This window comes from Dermochelys coriacea, chromosome 5 (genome assembly GCF_009764565.3).
Source record: "Dermochelys coriacea isolate rDerCor1 chromosome 5, rDerCor1.pri.v4, whole genome shotgun sequence".
Taxonomy (NCBI): Eukaryota; Metazoa; Chordata; order Testudines; family Dermochelyidae; genus Dermochelys; species Dermochelys coriacea.
The window spans coordinates 75,519,024-75,542,932 of NC_050072.1; the positions used below are offsets into that span (position 1 = coordinate 75,519,024).

The window sequence follows — 23,909 nt, forward strand, 5'->3', positions numbered from 1 at the left end:
TAGGGATTAATAACAAGAATTTTAGTTATAAGTTGGGGACGCATCAATTAGAAGTAACGGAAGAGGAGAAGGACCTTGGAGTATTGGTTGATCATAGGATGACTATGAGCTGCCAATGTGATATGGCTGTGAAAAAAGCTAATGCGGTTTTGGGATGCATCAGGAGAGGCATTTCCAGTAGGGATAAGGAGGTTTTAGTACCATTATACAAGGCACTGGTGAGACCTCACCTAGAATACTGTGTGCAGTTCTGGTCTCCCATGTTTAAAAAGGATGAATTCAAACTGGAGCAGGTACAGAGAAGGGCTACTAGGATGATCCGAGGAATGGAAAACTTGTCTTATGAAAGGAGACTTAAGGAGCTTGGCTTGTTTAGCCTAACTAAAAGAAGGTTGAGGAGAGATATGATTGCTCTCTATAAATATATCAGAGGGATAAATACAGGAGAGGGAGAGGAATTATTTCAGCTCAGTACCAATGTGGACACAAGAACAAATGGGTATAAACTGGCCACCAGGAAGTTTAGACTTGAAATTAGATGAAGGTTTTTAACCATCAGAGGAGTGAAGTTTTGGAATAGCCTTCCAAGGGAAGCAATGGGGGCAAAAGATCTATCTGGTTTTAAGATTCTACTTGATAAGTTTATGGAGGAGATGGTATGATGGGATAATGGGATTTTGGTAAGTAATTGATCTTTAAATATTCAGGGTAAATAGGACTAATCCCCTGAGATGGGATATTAGATGGATGGGATCTGAGTTATCCAGGAAAGAATTTTCTGTAGTATCTGGCTGGTGAATCTTGCCCATATGCTCAGGATTTAGCTGATTGCCATATTTGGGGTCGGGAAGGAATTTTCCTCCAGGGCAGATTGGAGAGGCCCTGGAGGTTTTTCGCCTTCCTCTGTAGCATGGGGCATGGTTGATTTGAAGGAGGCTTCTCTGCTCCTTGAAGTCTTTAAACCATGATTTAAGGACTTCAATAGCTCAGACATAGGTGAGGTTTTTCATAGGAGTGGGTGGGTGAGATTCTGTGGCCTGCGCTGTGCAGGAGGTTGGACTAGATGATCAGAATGGTCCCTTCTGACCTTAGTATCTATGAATCTAAGTTACGGAACATCAGCTACATGAATAACGTAGCTGAAGTCACCATACTTAGATCGACTTACTGCAGCGTCTTCACTGCGGTAAGTCGACTGCTGATGCTCCCCCATCCACTCCGCCTATGATTCTCATTCCGGTGGAGTACCGGAGTCGATGGGAGAGAGCTTGGCAGTTGATTTATCGTGTCTTCACTAGATGCGATAAATCGACCCCCGCTGGATCAATCACTCTGGAGGTAAGTGTGGACATGCCCTCAGAGACATAGAAGTTTCTTGGCTACTCTTTTAACCCCTCTATTTGCTCTAGTGATCTCTTTCCAACATCTCCCTCACTCCCATGCTTATCCCCTCCATTACTCTTTCTCTTACAATACAAGGATGCCTTAGCGTCTCTCCCACCTTAAAAACATACCTTTGGTTTCACTTTCCCTCTAACTACTACCTGAAGTCCCTTCTCCCTTTCATGTCTAACCTCACTGAATACCTTGTCTGGAATTCCTCTTCTCCAGTTCCATCCTAGACCCTCTCCAATCTGGGCTTCCATCCGTTGCACTCCACTGAAACTGCTCTTGTCAAAGTCCTCCTTCAAATCACTCCTTAAAACCCTCCGTTGCCACAATACCCATAAAAATCTCATTCATGGATAGACCATTTGTGTGCTGAAACCACAGCCTATCATGCTGACCAATATTGTCCTACTGTTTCCTTGTGTCCACCCATCAGTCTGCCTGTATTCATTTGTTGTCTTTTGTCTCATTCTGAAATGGCAAGCTCTTTGAGACTGGTGACCAAAATATTGTTCTGTCTTTGTACAGTACCTAGCTCAATGAAGCCCTGCTCCTTAACTAATGCTCCTAGGTGCTATGTATGGTAGTACAATAAATAACTACAACAGTAAGATATTTGAGCACATGCCTAATTTTAAGCATAAGTAAGTGATCCTAAAGCTCCAATGACAATTACTATAAAAACGATGCTTCAGTATTAGCACTTCACTTCACTCTTTTTTCAATGACCTCTCTCTTACCACCTCCTTGTTATATGAGGTAGGCTAGACTGAGAGGGAGTCTTGTATAAAGAAGTTGTGACAAGAGACTCCATCTGACCCAGGCACCAAAATCCTAACTCACTCAAGTAGCGCCATTTACTTCAATACTACTATTCAAGTGAGTAAGGCTTTGTAGGATCAAGCATATTTTATAGTCTACTTTGAAATGATAAATTTTTCCTGGCACAGTGAATCCAAAAAGATTTATGGAAATGAAGTCAGCATACACTAGTTTGTTGAGCTAATAAAGAGGAGCCTTGATATGGGATTGGATTTTCTTTACAATGAGTATGAGAAGTTATCAAAGAAAAGAGGATATGGTTTATTTCAAACCCTGCCCTCCTTCTGGACAGGGAAGCACAGTAGAAACATCTCTTTTTACAATGACAGTACTATAACATTATTGACATGAACTGTGACCATATAGATCATTGTTGCAACCAGGGTCCTATGGTTGCACCACGTCTTGTACAGAGGAGGTCAAGTGGGGTGTCAATGGAAAGGTTGTAGTTTTGCTGGTTATGATTATGCAGTCTGTATGTGTGTATCATTTTTGTATTTGAAGTTATGAATATTGGCTATGTAGGTGTATCTCAATGTGTTTGATTACAAGTAAATAGCCTCAGAGAAGCATTTGGTCAGCTTCTTGAGAATGGGCACTTACTGAGAATAATCCTATCAAGAAACACTTAACTGACAATGGACTTTGGGAGATGCCAATCCACACCTGAGCTTTCCGGGGAGTATTCAACATGTAAACAATGTAACATGTAAACAATAGCATTGGCCTGCAAAAAGCTGAATAATTAATGGACATGTGACTTGCCCAGATGCTTACAAACTCCATTTTGTTGCTGTGATTTTGCACAGGAGAACAAAGGGGTTTCCGCCCGCAAGAGAAATATAAAAGGCCCTGGAAACCCCTCCATTTTGTCTTCAGCTAGCTTAAGAAATGGCCTCTCCTCAAGAGATGCCTGAAATAAACTGGAACAAAGGACAGTAATTACGGGGATGAGAGTGATTGCTGGACCCAGACTTTTCCAGTCTGTGAAAGAAGCTTATTGGAACATTTCTAAGGGTGAGATTTATCTGCAATCAGTTTCTTAATGTATTAGGCTTAGACTTGTATGTTTCTGTTTTATTTTGCTTGGCAACTTACTTTGTTCTGTCTGTTATTACTTGGAACCACTGAAATCCTATTTGTTATTTAATAAAATCACTTTTGTTTCTTAATTAACCCAGAGTAAGCAATTAATACCTGGGGGAGCAAATAGCTGTGTATCTCTCTATCAGTATTCTAGAGGGTGAATTGAGTTTATGAGTTTACCCTATATAAGCTTTATACAGAGCAAAAACAGATTTATTTGAGATTTGAAACCCATTAGGAGCTGGGTGTCTTCATGTTAGAGACAGAAGCACTTAAGTGGTTTTCAGTGAAGTCTCCAGCTTTGGAGATGTGGTTCAGACCTGGGTCTGTGTTTGCAGCAGGCTAGCAGGTCTGGCTCAACAAGGCAGGGTTCTGAAGTCCCAAGCTGGCAGGAAAAACAGGCTCAGAGATAGTCTCAGCACGTCAGATGACAGTCCCAACAAGGTCCCAACCCGTCACCAGTTCACCAAAGGAAACAGCGAGAATCAAAAGTAAGATCAGCTAAGTTTGATAAGCAGAATGAAAAACATGAATCTCACCTGAACTTTAAAAAAAACCCCAAAAACCTCCTGAGTACCTAATTCTATTTCTATTTTTTCCACTATCATAAGTTGAGAGCAACAGTTTTTCCTCTTGTCTGTATGTTACTGTGTTTCTGATTACTATCAAAAGCATTGTGCTGACAATAATTGTTCACTGTAATTGTGCCCAATGTGAATTTCAACCTTTTGATCTCAGGACATTCATTCTTTATTCGTATCCATTAGCTACATGTGTTGAAGCAGTGCTGTTACTAAATCCTCCATTGCATAGAAGATGAATGGCTCCACTATGTTCCATTTTACTTAGCACTCAGTGGAGAAGATGCCATCTCTTGTTTTTGAGTTCCCTTATGTCCAATTTGTACCCTCTCAAGGATTAAGAAAAACACACAATATTTTATTGGGAACTTCTTAAAGTGCTGCTGGCATAATCCAAAGATAGTGTTCTTTAAAGAAGGTTCCAAACCTCAGTTCAAGTTACACGTGATTCTGGAGACCATCTTTAGAAAGACTGAAGACTCATAACATGACCTGAGTATCCAGTGAGATCTCATGGTATGCAGCATACACACAGCAAGTCATTTTTGTATAAAGTAAATACTCAACTCAGTTCATGAATGTATGCTTATTAAGTATGTCAAGGTTCCTTCCCCACTCTGAACTCTAGGGTACAGATGTGGAGACCTGCATGAAAGACCCCCTAAGCTTATTCTTACCAGCTTAGGTTAAAACTTCCCCAAGGTACAAACGTTTACCTTTTGTCCTTGAACCTTAATGATGCCACCACCAAAGTATCTAGCAAAACAACAGGGGAAGTGCCCACTTGGAAATGTCTCCCTCCAAGCACTACACCCCCTTTCCTGGGGAAGGCTTGATAAAAATCCTCACCAATTTGCAGAGGTGAACACAGACCCAAACCCTTGGATCTTAAGAACAATGAAAAAACAATCAGGTTCTTAAAAGAATTTTAATTAAAGAAAAAGTAAAAGAATCACCTCTGTAAAATCAGGATGGTAAATACCTTACACAGGGTAATCAGATTCAAAACAGAGTATCCCTCTAGGCAAAACCTTAAGTTGAAAAAACCCACAAAAATAGGAATATACATTCCATTCAGCACAACTTATTTTATCAGCCATCTAAACAAAACGGAATCTACGCATATCTAACTAGATTGCTTACTAACTCTTTACAGGAGTTCTGACCTGCATTCCTGCTCTGGTCCCGGCAAAAGCATCACATAGACAGAAAGGACCCTTTGTTCTCCCCTCCCCCACAGCTTTGAAAGTATCTTGTCTCCTCATTGGCCATTTCGGTCAGGTGCCAGCGAGGTTATCTTAGCTTCTTAACCCTTTACAGGTGAAAGGGTTTTTCCTCTGGCCAGGAGGGATTGAAAGGTGTTTGTCATAAATATAAAGGGAAGGCTAAGTAATAGAAGCATTGTCAAGGATACCCTTTGGAACACTTTAAAAATCTTTAAAGACCTTTAGTAATTTTGAATGACTACGAATTTATTGAGATCAAAAAGGAATAATTTGCATGTCTCCGTTATTCAATTTTCAGAGATTTTTAAGAATTGTTGTTGTTATCCTACAAAACAGATCTGATCACTCTCTAAATAACTTATCTTTTCCTTTAGTGAAAAGCATTAGCTCTGAAAGCATACTTAATATCAAAACATATAAAACAACTACAAAACAGCACCAACACAAAATAATAAGACTGGCGTTTGAAAAGAGTTTCATGGGCAAACCAGATTTTTGTACCCATACCATACTACTTTTCATTCTGCATATTTCCTCTCCCAGCACTGTTGTAGTTGGATCTAGGAGCAAACAAACTCCCCTAAAAGAAGTGCTGCAGGCAAACTGATGGTTTCTGTGGGGAGCAGCATAACAAAAGGGTTGGAGCTGTCAATATTTCAACAAAGGTCTCACACAAACAATTGTATTTTAGGTTACTATATCATCCACTCACAAGCACTTCCTATTTTTTCACTCCCCATACCTCTCTCCCCCACACTTTCTCCACCATGGTAGCTGCTCTCAGTTTTTCCTGTTTTGTTCCAGAGTGAAATTCCCCAGTGTGTGAGGTCCACCTCTTTTCCAGATTATCTGCTTTTCCTTTGTACCCTAGTTGTTTTTTTCCTTCTCCCTGATGGATGTTTGCCCTTTCCTCTCACTTTTCCCTCTGTTGACTATTACTTCCCTTGCTTCCTAAGGCCACAGAGTAATATTCATAATGCTGCTACCCGGCAGGGGCCAGCGGGCATACTATTGCCTGTGTTTTAGCTAAGTGAAGAACAGTGACTGAATTACATAACTTCTGGGAAAGATGTGTGACCCTGGTTAGAAAGTATCTACAGAAAGGGCCCCTGCAGTGAGGCTTACAAAGGAGTAAAGTGGGAACCACAGGATTCTATGCTGGAATTTTTGTGACCAGACCCTACCTACCTGTTTGGAGAGGAAAGAAGAAGAGAGAACAGAGTTCCTTTTGAAAAGAGAAACCAAAAGGATGAGACAGAGAAGAGAAAGCTCCTTTTGGAGTGCATGACAGCACATGCATGGGCTGGTTAGAACTGGAGTGCTCCAACATTTAGAGCCAAGACAAAACCTTACATGGACTGTCCAGGGACTGGGACCTTACTGCAAAATCAAGGAAACCTCTAGATTAATTGGCAACAGAATTGTGAATACCATTACCACCAGAGACTCTGGATTGTTACACCCTACTTCCTTCACCTCAGTAAACCCTCTTTTCAGTGGAGACTAAGACTCTTGTGTTTGGGAAGTCAGGCCTTGCTGAAAGACATTTGTCCTTGACACTGCAAAATACCAAGAGGGCTGGAGGTAACATTACATGTAAAAAGCTGTAGAATCCCCCCAGAGGAGAAGGCAACCTGCTGGTTGGGTGGAGTGGGGTGGTAGGGAAGGGCAAGAGTAGGGCAGGGATACTAGGGATGATAGAGGAGTAGGTAACTGCAATCTGCAGCTACTGCCGGCTCTAGAGGGACTAGACCGAAAATTCAAATTTCTCATCTACTTCCAGAGCTTTCCTACTGGTGGGGCCACTGTAAGACAGACTTCCCTCTTCCCAAACTCCCCTCAAGACCTATATCTTGGCCACTGGAATGCTGTTTATCTACCCTAACAATACTACAATGACACCCTGTGCCAGGTCAGCACCTTGCTGTCCTACAGACTCAAGCCCCTTATACTTGGTGGAATAGGGGCTACATATAGTTTTCAAAACTGACAAATTTGTGATTCTTCCATTTCAAAAAGAAAAGGAGTACTTGTGGCACTTTAGAGACTAACAAAATTTATTTAAGCATAAGCTTTCGTGAGCTACAGCTCACTTATCGGATGCTGTAATTCACAAAAGCTTATGCTCAGATACATTTGTTAGTCTCTTAGGAGCCACAAGTCCTCCTTTTCTTTTTGTGAATACAGACTAACATGGCTGCATCTGAAACCTCCATCTCAAAGAGTCTCTACTAAATCTTACTCTGAACAATTCATCAAGAATTTTCATCAACCTACTTAAGTTTACTGCAGGACAAGATCCAAAACTCAAGGATGCTCTGAAAACCATTCGAAAAAACCCGAAGTATCTCTCTACTGACATTCAGAATGAAATAATTGATCTTCTGAAGAAAATGGTCTAAAAAGATATTATTGAAAATATTCAGAAAAAAAATGGGGATGTCAAGTTCTCCTGCCTGAAATATGACACTACAAGGGATGCTGTGAATGCAAAACGTTTGTCCACTGTTTTGTGCTACCTGATGATGAAGGCAGACTTTCTAGGGTAGCCCAACTGCTATGTCCTCACTGCTGAAGATATTACACACCACATTTTGAAAGACTTCTATGAACAGGGTCTTGACCCTCAAGATAAGTTATGTTCTTGCTTTAATGATGCCAAAGTTACATCAGGGTGCAAAGAAGGTGTGCAAATGTTTTTACAAGAGAATTTAAACAAGTAAATATTTTATACACACTGCTTGACTCGCCAGTTACATCTGCAAAGACCAGCACTCCAAAGATTCATAGAAACAAGATGGCCTTGCCACCTGAAAACATTGGAAATAAATTTGGAAGAGATTCAGAGTGTTCTGTCAAAATGGGTGTGTGTGTGAATGCATATGGCAATTTGTCCATTGAAGCAGGAGGGCTGTTGAAAATTACAGAATCATTCAAATTCTTGTTCTTAGCTGAAGTTATGAGACTGGTTCTGAAAGTTTTTGTTTTGTGAACAATTATCTTCAAAAGAAACTAATGCACTTTGCTAAAGGAGTTGAATTGGATTACTGTTGCCAGTGAAGAACTTCAACAAAAGAGAGCAGTTTTAAGATTTTTTTCACATAAATTTAATCCACGCAAGTTGTTTTGAAAATGCATATGATGATGCATCAATATAAGATGTGCCCCCTAAAGAGCCAAGGTATTGCCCCCAAAGCTTCTAGATTCCATGGTTACAGAGCACTTACCAGGATTCCAAAGTGTAGCATCAATTATCCCAGATTTATCATGAATTGATTTAACCAGTGGTGAACTGCAAAGGACATTTTTGAAATGGTCATCACTTGCATACTTCGATGAACTTGCTTGGAGTAGATACAGAAAAGGAAAAGTTGAAATGGCTGTATTTACGCCACTGATAGATAAGAGAAACTGCTAAGAATCTGAAGAAGTTCTAGGTGTTGTCAAGGAATTAAAGGTGGCTTTCCCATGTATTTTTGGGATGTCTATAGTGGTCTTGTTTGGAGCATTCTTTATGGCTTATGGCTACAGAACTTACTGACACCTAAGAAACAAAGTATATTCCCTTTAGAAACACTTTCTTGCTTCAGATTTTTTCTGCTTTCACATAAAAGTTGTTTTTCTCCTAGCAAGAAAAAAAGAAAGACGTGCCACAGAAGTGCTATGCCTGCAAAATTGGAAACATTTTACTCTTTTCAAGGAAATATTTCATCCTAATAGCAGTAGAAAACTATAAAGAGGCTCCACTATCTGGTAATGACCTTACTTGTCCAGCCACATTAGTCATCATCAGGTTGGTAGAGCTGAGTGAGCCCCTAAAGATATAAATACAAGTTTTATATCTTTCAAGTCTCCTTTCTATTTTCTGTGTTGTGTGTTTTGCCATCTCACATTTTCTTCTTGTAGGCTAATGATGATGACAGGTCAGTCTGCTGCGAACTTGTAACAAAGCTATCATCTAGGAAAGGGGCTCTTGTAGTCAAGGGGAAAATTTGCCTAAATTCTTCACTTTATACATTGATCAGTCATTCCTTATTGAGACACCACAAATAGAACCTGATTAGGATCACAGTTTCCAGAAGTCTTGTTGCCATATGCTACAATTATCAAATTTGACCAAATGGAGGATATACAACTGAACCACATTGTCTGGTGCAGAAAGGTCACAGTGTAACCACTATACCATACAGTTCTTCATTCTTCACAGAAACCAGATTTCTGACTCATTAACCAACAGCTCAATAGAATCTTACTGGGAGCGGCTGACTTTATTAAAGTATAATTGCTTCTGAATTTAAAAGGATATCTGGCCCAAGCAATATATAAACAAGGTGATTCAAAACATGGACAGGCATAATTCATTTTTATATTGATATTGCATTTATTAACATTGCACATCATGAAAAGAAAAGGAGTACTTGTGGCACCTTAGAGACTAACAAATTTGAGCATAAGCTTTCGTGAACTACAGCTCATTTCATCGGATGCAACACTGATACTCTGGTATCAATGCTGGAAATTCAGCTTATTCCCATAAATGACAGAAGCACTAGTACAATTGCAACAAAAGTTTTCTTGCTTAGGATTCTAGATTTGCCCCATCTGTCCTAGGTTCCACAGTCTCACTCTGCCTAACTGAGTCAGAGATGGAAACTCCTGGCTGATCAAAATACTCAACATCAGTCAAATGGGTGATAAACTTAGAAAGTTTAACTTAAAGTTTAAACTTTAACATTTGCAGGGCCACTTCAAACTCTGGCTGCTGGCTTTGTTTGGCCCTCTTTTCTATAGGATGTCAAACTTCCAAGCAAGATATTCTCAGAGACACCAGCTGTTATTAGGCCTTTATACTCTAATAGCTCTGATGAATCGGTTTCATCTGTGTAGAAACCTATGGAGATGCTAGAAAACCCCCTATATTTATGTTTAATTTTTGGAAGCCTAATTCCATCTCTTCTGCCTGATCTAGCAGTGATAATATCAAGACTTTTATATAAATACAAAAACAAAAATGTCCCCTTGAAGGACCTTCTCCTTATTGTCAAAAAACAAGCAAAAAAACCCTCTGACAATGCAATCCCCAGTCATGTGTCATTGAATGTATCAATTACAAGCACCGGGGAAGTCTCCAACTTTAAGTTTACTCTTCCCATTTTCTCAGTGCATCTCCACTTCATCTATGTTTAATTTCTTGGTAGCCTTACATCTTTTCTGACTGATCTAGGCATGGTAATAGTTAAAGTTTTCATACAAATAAATATACAAAAATTTTTGTACATTATCTCACACTTGAGAGTAGATGCTATCACTAACTGACTTTATTTTTAAACGTTTTACCTTCAGCATTTGTCTCTTTTTTCCAGGGCCACAAGAATATCCTTTGTGTAGTTTAGTGTGGGATATAAAGGCCTCAGCACAAAACCCATCAGCCTCCTTTGATTGGTGCTTCTGCTTATGTTATTTATGGTAGCAAATCTCATAATTCAAAGACTGGCATAATGGACAGATAGAAAAGTGTAAAACTTATTTCTCGCTCAAGACACAAAACATTTGGAAATGTAGATTTCTGAGGCAAAGTTCCAGATCCTCAAGGTACTTAGGTGCCTATCTGCCTCTTTAGGTGGCAAACTCCACCATTTAGGCACCACTGACATTTTCAAAAACTGCCATTCAGCTGCTGTCCTAGCACATAGGCATGTAAATCCCCATAAGTGCCTATGTTTCTGCCAGTCAGCATTCACATTTAAGTGGCTACCTAAACTCAAATGCTGTCTCACAGCTAACAAGGAGCTCAAAGCCCTTACTCTAGCTGAAACCTTGGAGGTCCTAAAATGGGATGCTCAGACGAGGGAGGGAAAGTCTATTTCACAAATAGGGCCTGATTTTCTAGGTGTGCCCAGAGAACACCTAAAGCCTGACATGTGTCAGATCCCAGAATAGGAAGGTTTGATGCAGGACAACAATAGGTGAGGTGGCTGCACATCATCCTCAAAAAGACACACAGGGAACTGTAGGGCGAGCATAAGAGAGGTATTGAGCATGAGCAAGAGACTGACCTAGCTTAGGTGCCCAGTTCCAGGAGAGGGTTCACAACTGAAGATCCTGACTGAACGGAGCTGCCTATCTCTGTCCCGTCAGCCCAGATACATCAAGTTAGTTACTTAGGCACCTAAGACTCTTGCCTCTTCCATTTCCTCTGTTATTTCACTCTGGCTAGGTTAAGTGGCTTCCCACTCAGAATCCTTGATTCTTTTTTCTTATGCACCTAACTTTCCCCATGTCTTGTATGTGGAGGCTGACTGATGAACCCACAAAGCAGCAGGTGGCCTAGGGATCAGGCATTGCAACGCTGAGTGAAGCAATGCCCAGTACTTTTGAGGACCTGGGCCATAGCTCATGTTAATAATTATTCCACATGCTGCACATTAGTAACATGCCACATTGATTTTAACAATTTTTCTAGCATCAGTAGTCAACAAGTGACTCTATAAATGTATTAGTTACACCACTGATTAGAACTGAATTGCAATTAATTCTCACCACAGTACAACAGAGGGCTGAATATTCATACCTACATAGTTGTATGATAGAAACAAAACAGTTCTTCTCTGAAACATGGAACAATTTTTCTGCATGAACCCTCACTAATAGTATATGATATTTAAACTGCCCTTTCAGAAAAAAAACAGTTTACTGCACTGATTCACTGGGGTTGGGGTTGTTTTTTTTTAAAATGCTCTCTTGGGCTTTCATAGTTTTGACACAGATCAAAGCTAGATGGCAACAAAATAAATCTCTTTGATATACAGACATTTAAAATATAACAATAGGCCTCATATCTGTAAAGAAAGAGGTAGTCAAAGTACAAGTATCCTATATTACAATAAAAGTTATACTGTAATATGTTCACCTTTCAGGCATGGAGCTTGACATATCAGGTGACAATGGGACAAAATTGTTATTTTATTTACTAACAATTACAGTATCCAGAAGTTTGTTACTTTTTAATATCTGCTATTAAGGCTAATCATGGTAGATCTAATTCTCTTCTCACTTAGACCAGTTTGCCTATTGTTTTACTTTGCAAAAACATTCTCTTCTGTCTTCAAAGCAATTTTTTGTCCAAACCAAATTTCCCAGTCCATGGTTATGGGAAACAAAAATGTATCCATATAATGGAAGCTGATTACATCTTTAACAGTGGAGAGGCTTCCCTCTCTCCATGGTGTATCGCTTAAATAAGAAGAAACTGTAGTCCCACTGAAATCAAAGGGAGTTTTGCTACAGGATTTCATCTATAGTGCCTATAAAGAATTGGTTAAAAATAGTGAAAATGTAATAGAAATATTTTCACTGACATTTCAGAAAGTTGAAAGTTGAAAAAAATTCAACCAGCTTTGGTTTCTAAACACTGAGTCTGCACACACTGACAGCACAATGTCTGCACATTGTATAGCTAACAGAGTACCACCAGGGTAGGCATTTTGAAGCTACTGAAAAATATACCTGTGGAAATGTACTTATACCACATGCTGAGTTTCTGTAATTGTGACACAGTACATTTGGACATTTCAATGTTAAACTGCCCAGATCCCCATGCACTTCCATGTAGCACAGTGATGCAGTGTTAGTCTATTAGAGCATACCAATAAGTCAAACTAGCTTCTGGTTTAAGAACTTCTGCAAGTTATTCTCTCTCCACCCCTCCCAACTGCCCAAACACTGTCTCTATTTTAATCCTCTGTACTCTTTTTCATTCCTCCCTCCCTCAAGCACTATATTTCTTCTGTTCCATGCTAAAAATGACTTGCTAAACTTGACCTTGTGGGTTCTTTTTTCTTTCTTTATAAAGCACTAGTTACAAAAAATGGGGTAAGAAAAGCAAAATTTGCAAGGCTGACACTGACCCTGAATCTCTCTCACACTGCAAAGAAACACATTCTTTATAAGCAGTAGGTGAATACCACATGAGATTGTGAAAATGGGAATTGGAGGAGTGTGATGAGTGGTCTTGTCTATAATGCATTTATCCCACACAGCCCTTGTAAAACTGTTATAACTAGCCTAGGCATATTAGAAAATTGCTAATAGTTTTGGCAGTGCAGAGAAGGAAAAAGAAATAGCTGGTATAAATAGGGCAGTTACTGTCTAGCATATCTCAAGTGTTAATATGGTCTGAAAAATGTACTTTTGTTCCTGTGTCTCCATCTTTCTTCTTCCAAATGTAAAGCATTGAAGCTCATTCTTGATAGTAGTACTACAGCACCTCTATAAATCCCTTACAGTGCCTTGTCAATACTTGCCATAATAAAAGAGGAGGATTGCAGACTCCTGCTTCAGGATATGCCCTAATTCCCCAGATTATCCAGAGCACTATCATTCCATCCACGAACAACTGCTTAATTGTTTTATTTGAAGTTTTATATAGAGAACTTGGGTGATCTGTAAGTAACTATGCAATGCAAACCCCCAAAATAACTGTGACCTACTGCATTATAATGCTAGAAAGTACATTACAGAAAAGAGTACCAGAAAATTAAGCCTTTCCAGTTTTGCAAATCAAAAAAAGGAATTCATGAGGAATCCATCATGCTTCCAGGAAATTGGAATTTCTGTGAACACTGTGGTTCAAGTATTGTATTAAACTACAAAAGTGATGTTCATAATTTTTCCATAATGGAAATGTAAAAACTAATTAAAATTAATTGCAATTAATTGCACTGTTAAACAATAATATTTAAATATTTTTGAATGTTTTCTACATTTTCAAATATATTGATTTCAATTACAACACAATACAAAGTGTACAGTGCTCACTTTGTTTATTTTTTATGACAAAAATTTGCACTGTAAAAAAAGAAATAGTATTTTTCAATTCACCTAATACAAGTACTGTAATGCAATCTCTTTATCATTAAAGTTGAACTCACAAAACGTAGGATTTGTACAAAAAAACCTGCATTCAAAAAACATATCAATGTAAAATTTTAGAGCCTGCAAGTCCACTCAGTCCTACTTCTTGTTCAGTCAATTGCTCAGACAAACAAGTTTGTTTAAATTTACAGGAGATAATGCTGCCCGCTTCTTGTTTAAATGTCATCTGAAAGTGAGAATAGGCATTCTTGTGGCACTGTTGTAGCCGGCCTCACGAGATATTTATATGCGAGATGCAGTAAAGATTCACATGTCCCTTCATGATTCAACCACCATTCTAGAAGACATGCATCCATTGTGATGACAGGTTCTGCTTGATAACAATCCAAAGCAGTGTGGACTGATGCATGTTCATTTTCATTATCTGAGTCAGATGCCACCAGCAGAAGCTTGATTTTCTTTTTTCGGGTTCTGTAGTTTCCGCATCAGAGAGTGTTGCTCTTTTAAGACTTCTGAAAGCATGCTTGTAGTGGGGCGGCTGCCCCACTCCCTTAGAAAATGGGTAGAACAGGCCAGAGAGGCTGCACAGATCAGCAGCCAATCAGCAAGGGCCTGTGGAGAGCCAATCAGGGCAAAGGGAGAGGCAGCCAATCAGGGCTGGGCTGGGTCCTATATAAAGGCTGACTAGCAGAGGTGAGGGTAGTGTCTCCCTGACTAAAAAGGAAGGAGGACTGGCTCCTGAAATAGAGGTTAGAGCATGCTGGGCAGAGGTGAGCTCTGGCCCAGTTACTGCCAGGCTGTGGCCCCTGCTAAAGAGGGCCAAGAAGATGCATGAGGCCAAAGGCAAAGTGGCCCAGGCAGGATAGGTGGACAAGAGGGGAGCAAAGGAGAGCAGAGAGAGGCTGCCACTAGAGGGTTCCTCGGTTGGAACCCAGAGTAGTAGGTGGGCCTGGGTCCCCCCACCCCCCTTACACTGCATCTGGCCACAGAGGAGTGTGGCTGAGACAGACTGCAATTTTCCCTTAGGTGAGAGCTAGACTCTGGGGTTGTGGTTGGCCACTGAGGCAGGTGCATGCTGAAGGACTGTTGTTACCCCTTCCTTCCCCCCCCCAAAAGGGGTGAGAATAGAGTAGTGGGCAGTGTCCTGAAGAGGATGCTGCTGAGCGGGGAGCAATGTGGGTCCCAGGGCAGCAGAACAGACAAGGGGCAAGACATCATGTGTCGAGGGTGCTCTGCAGCTGATGAGCTAATTCCCAGAGCAACCAGCAGGAGGTGCCAGCAGTGGTAAGTCATGACCCTGTTACAATGCTCCACACCTCATCCCTCTCAGATTTTGGAAGGACTTCAGATTCTTAAACCTTAGTTACAGCATTCTCTCTTTAGAAATCTTACATTGGTACCTTCTTTGCATTTTGTCAAATCTGCAGTGAAAGTGTTCTTAAAATGAACATGTGCTGAGTCATCATCAGACTTCTATAACATGAAATATATGGCAGAATGTAGGTAAAACAGGAGGGGACATATAATTCTCTCCCAAGTTCAGTCAAATTTAAACAAACACAAATGAGCATCATCAGCATGGAAGCATGTCCTCTGGAATGGTGGCTGCAGCACGAAGGAGCATATGAATGTTTAACATATCTGGCACATAAATATCTTGCAATGCTGGCTACAAAAGTGCTATGCAAATGCCTGTTCTCACTTTCTTGTGACATTATAAATAAGTGGGCAGCATTATCTCCCTTAAATGTAAACAAACTTGAAGAAGTAGGACTGAGTGGACTTGTAGGCTCTTTTACATTGTTTTGTTTTTAGTGCAGTCATGTAACAAAACATTTATCTACATTTATAAGTTGCACTTGCACGACAGATTGCACTACAGTACTTGTATGAGGTGAATTGAAAAATACAGTACAAATATTTGTAAGCAAAAATATACTCTCATTTCAATTACAACACAGAATATATATGAAAATGTAGAAAAGCATCCAAAATATTTATTTTCAATTGGTATTCTATTTAACAGCACAATTAAAACTGCGATCAATCACGAATAATTTTTTTAGTTAATCGAGTGAGTTAGCTGCGATTAATCAACAGCCCTAGTAAAATCACTTGTGAAAAATGTATCCTGAGGAGGTTTGTTTCCTTACCAACTGAGGAAGAGTGAGTAAAAGTAGCTATTATTAATCTCATACAAGAAAAGGGAAGTGCAGTTTATAGGAGCAGAAGTACCAGCACACAGACATTATAGAGTCATTTGTTTCCTGTAATGATAGAGAGGAAATAAAGTTCAGGCAGTGTTTGATTTAAAAGGTCAGACTTTACATATTTCCAGATATCATGCCAAAATATTGGTTTGAATTTTCATTGCCTCTACACAAGGCAAAAAAACATGGCCAACAAACCAGAAGACACACTGAGTATTTTTCTTAATCATAAAAAATTAGACACTAGAATTTTAATCTTATGGACTTCAGTGAGATTTTTAACATGCTAGAATTTAATTACATGTTTAAGTAATTTGGTGGATCAGGGCTTAAAAGCTCAAACCTGCAAATAGAATTGGTTAAAATTTTCTCAAAAAAACCTTGTCTTTTTGGATGAAGTATTTGTGTTAACCACCATCATTGACTCTTCTTTCTGTAACCCGTATATACACATGTCCTAGCCTCTCTTTTTCAAAAGGGGTGGGGGAAAGAAGCATCTTTCCCCCCAAATGCACACCCTGGAACTGTGACATGAAGCAACGCACCTAATTCATAGACAGGAACATAAAGAGGTTATGAGTGAAGATCAAAAGGTTCAGGTTTAATTCAGTTTGGTGAATCATCCAAAAGTTCAGATGCTTATCCAAACTTATCTTTGGAATCTCTCTTTGGACTCAGGTCAAGCATTAGCAAAGATTATCTATGCTGGCAGCTTGGGAACAGAGTAAGGGGAAAAAATCCAATGGAAAATGGGGAGATCTAGAATAGGGCAGATGTTTATACCCCTGGCAGGTGATTTTCCACAAAAAGCCAGTAAGCTATTGAACATTCTGCTGGAACTTTCCTCTGGAAAGCTTATTCCAAAATGGAGTGCAGACCTCCTCATAGTCCCTTCTTCAGAAATCTCAGGTTTTTAAATGACTGCAATATTGTTAATCCTCATTATGTTAATCTGTTATGGCACAATCCATATATTCTAAAAGTATAATTCCACTGTGGCATAAATCTAGAGATGCCTTTTTGAACTCTTAGCAGTCATCTCAAATAAAACCATTGTGTTGCAAATCATTGAGTCTAAAAATCTGAACATTATGGAGACGCTTTACTATCAATGACAAAACAATATCATGGGAAGAAACAGTAAAATGCTGCAGTTGTCCTACATCTTTGTTATGAATCATTTATGAAAATAAAGTTATAAACAGTGCAGTTTTCCATTTCATGCTCAGTATGATTTTATTACTTCAGTGGACAATCATTACAAATAAATAAATTATAATACACACTTTTTTGGGGGGGGAAGAAACAACGGGTAACAAGGTCAATATACTGTACTGTGTGGATTTATTTATTTCATGAGCCACAATAATCATATTGAATATTTCCAGAAATACATGGTCAGAACCGTTCCATAAAGGAGATCTGGCCTTGACCCCACCAGAGGTAAACTGATATGGACTATATTTTATCTGAAATAGACCTCTCATACCTGATGGAGAAACATGGGTCAAGAAAGTGAAGAAACCTGGCTTCAGTCTTCGTGATTCTTCCACTTATTCAGTAGCATCAAGCCATTTGATCATTTCTAGCATTAGCACTTTCTGTTAATTTATTGGAGTCAATTATACATCTTGGCTTTATGACTGAACTTCTGATTCTTCTTTTCAACATGCCAGTCACTTTTCATCTAGAAAATATGACACGTCGTCTTCTGTCTCCACTTTTCACACATTAAGTGGTCACTTGTCTTAGCTGAAGGTTCTTAGATAATAAAGCCATGGCATTGTATTCCATATCTAAAAGCACCAACAGTGTCTCCATGCTGCTCCTTGAAGTGTTTTTCCCGATATAGCATTGACTCAGGTTATACCACTGAAGAGAGGAATGTTTGGCTCCTTGACTAAAAAGAGCAGATGTTCTCCTAGAACTGCATAATGTCTATGTATTACAACGATGGGTATGTGAAAACCTAACTATTTGGTGCTGATCTATGGTAAAGCCAAGAGAAGCGTTATGAGTGCATGGTATCTTGTCAGACCTATTTTCCCTTTATTTAATATCTAATAGCGTATTTGTATGCTTCACAGGGAGAGTTGACCTTCACTACAACTTTATCTTGAAACCTGACAAATGGCTTGGTCTTACCAAATTAATGTGTCTGTGGCAAGTAAGTTTCTTGTCAACATTGCAAAGAAATGTATGGCCTGGCTATGGTGTGAAAGTTGTATACATCCCAATCTTTACTCAACAAATGTGGTGTCCGTCATGAGTCACCTGAAATGATGCGCCTTTCATGCTGTCCATTGTCCAATATTCTAGAGTTGAGATAATATAAAATATAAGTGGCAAATCATTAGAAAATAGTTTAACTTCATAGTTTTTGGTCCTTTGTTGCCCAATCATTGGGAGATTTGTCCAACTTTTCAGGACAAGCTGCAAAAAGAAATTTTCTCCCCATCAGCTACCAGTTAAACAGATTCCTCATGCCCTTCTATTTTTCTGTGATTCAGTCATTGATTCCATCTTCTCCTGCTGCACCTTATTGCTGATCCACCTCTGCATCTGCATGGATTCAACTGGCATCTCTGTTAATGATCCACAAATCTACTTCTCCAGATGTGACTAGTCTTTCAGTCCAGCACAACTGACTGTCTCCCTGACATTTTGCAGGGTAGCTGTCTGACAAACAAAATAAATCTTTTCCTCCTCCTCCTCCCTTTCACTATCTCATGTCTCTATCATGATGGACAATACCATCATCCTGCATGCAGTCTTGCATTTCTGAGGACCTCTTTAAATCCTCACCCTCCTCCTCGCATATCCAGGCAGTCACTAAGTCCTTCCACTTTTTGATACTTGGTACAAGGGTACCTACCAATATCTCTGGTCAAGTTTCATATAATTGCTTCCCCCCCCCATTCATTCCATTCTGCCAGACTGTAATGCTAACCTGCAACCAATCTACTTTGAATCATTCTCCAAAAACTCCTGCTTCGGTGCTTTCTTCCATGCTATCCTCCATCCAGATAACATCCGAGTCCCAGGTCCCCACCCTCTCCTCATTCAAACCCATCTTAAAGATTCACTTCTTCCAAAATCCCCAAACACTAACTCTTGCCAGTCAAATGCCTTCTGCTCCCAAGAAGGCAGAGAAAGGAAAAGATTAAAAACTGACTAGTAAACAAACCTTAAGTTAATACAGCTTCCTCTAGGTCTCCTTTCTTGAAGGCAGATTCAAATAAACCCTAACACCACACAAGCAGCACCCCCCATGTAGACACACTCAGATTAGTTTACACATACTTATATGAATGTATCGCAAATAGATTCCTCGCTGAATTGACTACATTGATGTAAACTGATTTAAGAGTCTACACAGGAGTCCACACTGGTTCAACTAAATTAAAGAAATCAATTTAGTAAACTGGTAAAACTTTTGTATGTGGACTGGGCCTTCACCTGTAAACTCCTTAGGATAGTGCAGGTTTTTCTTGGTTGGGCCTTGTGCAGTAATCAATGCTTAACACATAGGAAACAGTGAAGAGTGTACTAATACATAGAGCCCTGCACAGATACAAAACTTGCATCTGCATCCAATCCACAACAATGGTCCATGGATATCCCCGGATTTGCAGGGCTCTAATATACGTATACATGCCCAAACGTACTTGGACATAATTGTCCACTGAAGTCTTGCACTATATTCAGCATTTGAGTTTAAATTACAACTATTTTTCATCTTTATTGCAAGTTTCTTCATAGTCTGTGGGCAGAATAATATTTTATCCAGTGCCTTTAGGTCTATGTTTTGAAGTGATAAATTTTATACTGATCTTTTGACCAAACCTGGGATAAAAGATCAACTCAGGGGGAAATCATCAGCAGTAAATAAAGTATAGCACAGTACTGTCTGGTTTGTGGCCCATCCTTTGAAAGCAGCAAACATATGGTGCTTACCATTTCTGAAGTAAATTATTAAATATTTCAGAGTGAATATATTTTGGGGCTTCCAGAGCACCAGCATTGAATGCTAGTCACATCATTGTATTTATTTTGTAAAGGAATCAATGTTTTTGTCATGGAACTGCTCCCAACCATGTATTTGATAAGCTGGAGAGGCAGGAATAAGAACAGTACCGTGAAACCAGCATAGTGCAGAGGCACTTGACAGACAGATGGGGAGTTTGATCCCATATCAGAAACAACTTTTTTGTTTTATGTCTGTTAGCAGGGCTGTGTAAAACAAAAGTGGAATTCCCACCTTTTTTCAGTAGGTTGTAGAAGTATTTGAAGTACCACTCCCCTCCTATTTGTCTGCAGCTCAGGCTTCCTTTATCTTACAGTCTCCACTTTCTAGGCTCCTCTCTGTAATCAGAAGAAATATGGCAGTGGGTGCTACTCATGTGCATGTGCCTGCCAAGCTATATGCACCCCACAGGAATAGATGCAGGCTGTTCTGTTTTCAGTTAATTGCTCTTGCAGTGAAGTGAAGATTATCAGCATAGGTGATATTTTACTTTGTATCCTATGAGCAACTCACTCAAAAATTTACCATCCTGATATGCTTTTTCCTCAGTTTCCTGGAATAAAATGTTTCCAGTTCATATTGATTGCAAATGTCTAGCTTTGAAATAAAACCCAGATTAGAGCAGACTGGGATAGACAGTTGTTGACTATGCCACATCTGCATTAGTTTTCCTAGATGTGCTTAGAGTGATAAATGGAAAGTGCCTGTATATGTATGTGGAGGGGGAGGGGTGAAGAACCATTACTAATATAGTAAACAAGGGTTGAATTTTTACCTTTATCTAGTGCAGACTATAACTCCCCTTTCAGAGCTGCTACTACTACAGGCTGAATCAACCATTAGGACTGGCAAGGAACTCATCTCAAAGAACCCATTTGGGGCATCTTACTTTTAAATAGCCAAATCTCTTCAATGGAAAGCTACTCTAAGCTTATGAATATGGAATAGCAGAAAGAAAGGAGGACCAGTCCCACCCGTTAAAATCAGTGTTGCAGAAATAAGTCTTCCTTTGTGCCACAGAGGCTTTAGCCTTAATCAAACTAGTGACAGCCTAGGGAACTGCATATTAGGGGGCTCCATGTCCACCTCTGCCAACACCACTGAAGGTGATTTTGATAGTGTTTGTTCATACCCGTTCCCGTGGATACAAACCCAAAAAGCTACAGAAACAGGGAATTAGCCAAAAAGAGGGGAAGGAGGGATGTAGCTTTCAGAGTCACTGACATGGCACTTTTTGACTGACTCATAAGAAGTGTCAGCACCTTATCCCACTCTCAATTCAGTCTCCATCTTTATCCTACTACCAAGATGATGGCCTGATTTAAAGTAACAGGGAACACAGGGTCAGAGAAGAGTAACTGAACTGCCAGCACTGAAGAACCTGACAGGTTCGGTGTTGTGATTTGTTTGTTTTTTTTTTTTTAAAGGGGGGGGATATTTAAGAGAGGAAAAATGAGAACAAGGCCCGTTCGGGCCATTTGCCCTGAAGATTCCTGCACTCCTTCCCTTTCTGGGAGTAGGGGGCACTACTAGTAGGAATGCAGACTGGCTACAGGTGAGCTGTCAGCTCTGAAAATTTCCGAGCTCTGCAGGGCATGGGTCTATACTGGTTCCAAGGGCAGTGACTCCTCTGAACCAGGTAACCTTGGGAAGTTGAGAGGATTGTGTATTTTGTGTTTAATTCAGGTAAAATATGTTATGGATGAACAGGAAGATTCAGGATAGGAAAGTGTGTATGTGCGTGCACGCGTGCGCGCACATGCACCTGAGACACATAGGAAAGGAGTTGTTTGTCTTCCTGGTTTTGGTCGTGCAACAGCCCTGAAAGAGGACCTGACTTGCTTGCCAGAATAAAGAACTCCCTTCAGGATCAGACTACTGAGCACAACATTTAATGAAAGTATGACCATTTGGGTAGCAATTGTCTGTGTTTTACCAGTCAGGGAACTCATGGGATAAAGGAAAGAAGTTGCCCTGATGTGGAACTCTCAGTTCAATTGAGAGTTTGTAGCCATTCAGCATTCATCCTAGCGCTGCATGCTGCTAACCCCCTGAAAGAGGTTGTCTAGAGTGAGGGGAAAACAACATTTTTGAAATACCAAACCCAGGAAACACATGATGCAAGAAATAAATCCCTCCACGAGGAGAAAAAGCCTCTGGGAGATTCCTTTCAAGACAAAAACACTGCAAGGGAAAGTGCTTCAGGGAAAGGTCTGAACAAAATCCCTTCTCTAGCTCTCTCTCTCTCTCAGCTTCCAACTTGAGGCTTTAGGAGACTCATCTCAAAATACCGTTCACTGCTTTTACAAACTGCCTATTGATACAGTATATCATTCACCCCCTCAAAAATCTCTGCAGTGATCCTGCACAGTCTCTCTGTGGCATAAAACTCTGTGCTGCCATATCAAACAGCACACAGGTGAACAAAGTCCTCCTTATTGCTATACTCCAATTAGGACTAACAAGAGCCCATGGAAAACTGGGCTCAGTTGTTCTCCTATGCCTCTTTTCTGTACCCAGAAGAGTTGGCAAATTAAAGAACCAATCAATAGCAAACAAGTTCTTTGGTTTTAAAAAAAAACTATGGGATTCTTTTAAATTAATTTAGAGAAGAGAGGGACAGTACTATACATTTTGCACACTGAAAAGATAGAAAATTGCCCAGAAGACTGAGTTCTGAGATATAGTGAGCTGTATGGTATTACTCTCCTGAGAACATTTCCTTCAATAAGCTGCAAATGGTAAGAGGAAACACCACCATCAAAACCAGGAAAGCCTACTTAAGTTGTGTAACCCATCTTTAACTAAGTAGTTACCATCTAACCAAAGTCAGAGAATTCACTGTGTGGCCTTTGGAAATTGGAGCCTCTGTAGGTGAGCTTGAATTTATTATTCCTGTTTGTTGTTCCAGTCAAGTATGTCTATGCAGTGTTTTGGAGACCAGAGGAGTGAGCTTCCAGCCCTGGTTGACAGACGAACTAGCAGATTTCACACTAACATTCTAAAAATAGCTGGGTAGACAGTGCTTTGAAGCTGTGGCTTGACTTGTAACTTGGGCTCTGAAGCTCAGCCCATTCCTAGGCCTCAGAACCTTAGCTCCAGCCTGAACTGGAATTTCAAAGTGCTGTCTATACATCTCTTTTTAGAGCACTAGCAGGAGCCTTGCTAGCCTGAGACTACTGCCCTGGCCTAGAAGGCTCTTGCGGGCTTCACAATGCTGGGTAGACATTCCATAGGAGCCCCAGTCATGGACCTGGAGTTAAATTTAGAATTATGCTGCCCTGGAGCTGCTGGATAAAGCATCAGTAAACATTAGTGGGGACACACACAGGGTATGTTGAGAGCTAGAGTATTAGTTAATGAATTAAACAATCTTTTTATTCTGTAACTGGCAGACTGTGATAAAGCAAAGCTTTATTTCTCATGGTCTTGAATGTGGTGACTGCTACTATAGAATATTGTAATTTCTGGCCATTGATCAGAGGTAATGGGCAGGCAATGAAAGCTACACCAAACTGGTGCACAGAGGTTATGCGACATACTTCGCAATTTACAATAGGATACCTTTCTGGCTAGTACACTTATTCAAAGACCAAACCAAAAGGGTCCACTCTGTCATCAATATGTATATAGAACTCTCTCCCATTAATAGAAATTATGCCTGTGGATTAGCTGCATTACAGACCACAAATTC

At 39.9% G+C, this 23,909-nt stretch overlaps 1 long non-coding RNA gene across 1 annotated transcript in view; it reads right to left on the minus strand.

Annotated features, from left to right (window-relative positions):
- The window catches only part of LOC122460359, a 132,979-nt gene that overhangs the window by 21,876 nt on the left and 87,194 nt on the right, over positions 1-23,909 (minus strand). The window contains exon 2 of the long non-coding RNA XR_006281620.1: positions 20,450-20,553. This is a non-coding gene — a long non-coding RNA (uncharacterized LOC122460359). The remainder of the gene's footprint in view (positions 1-20,449; positions 20,554-23,909) is intronic.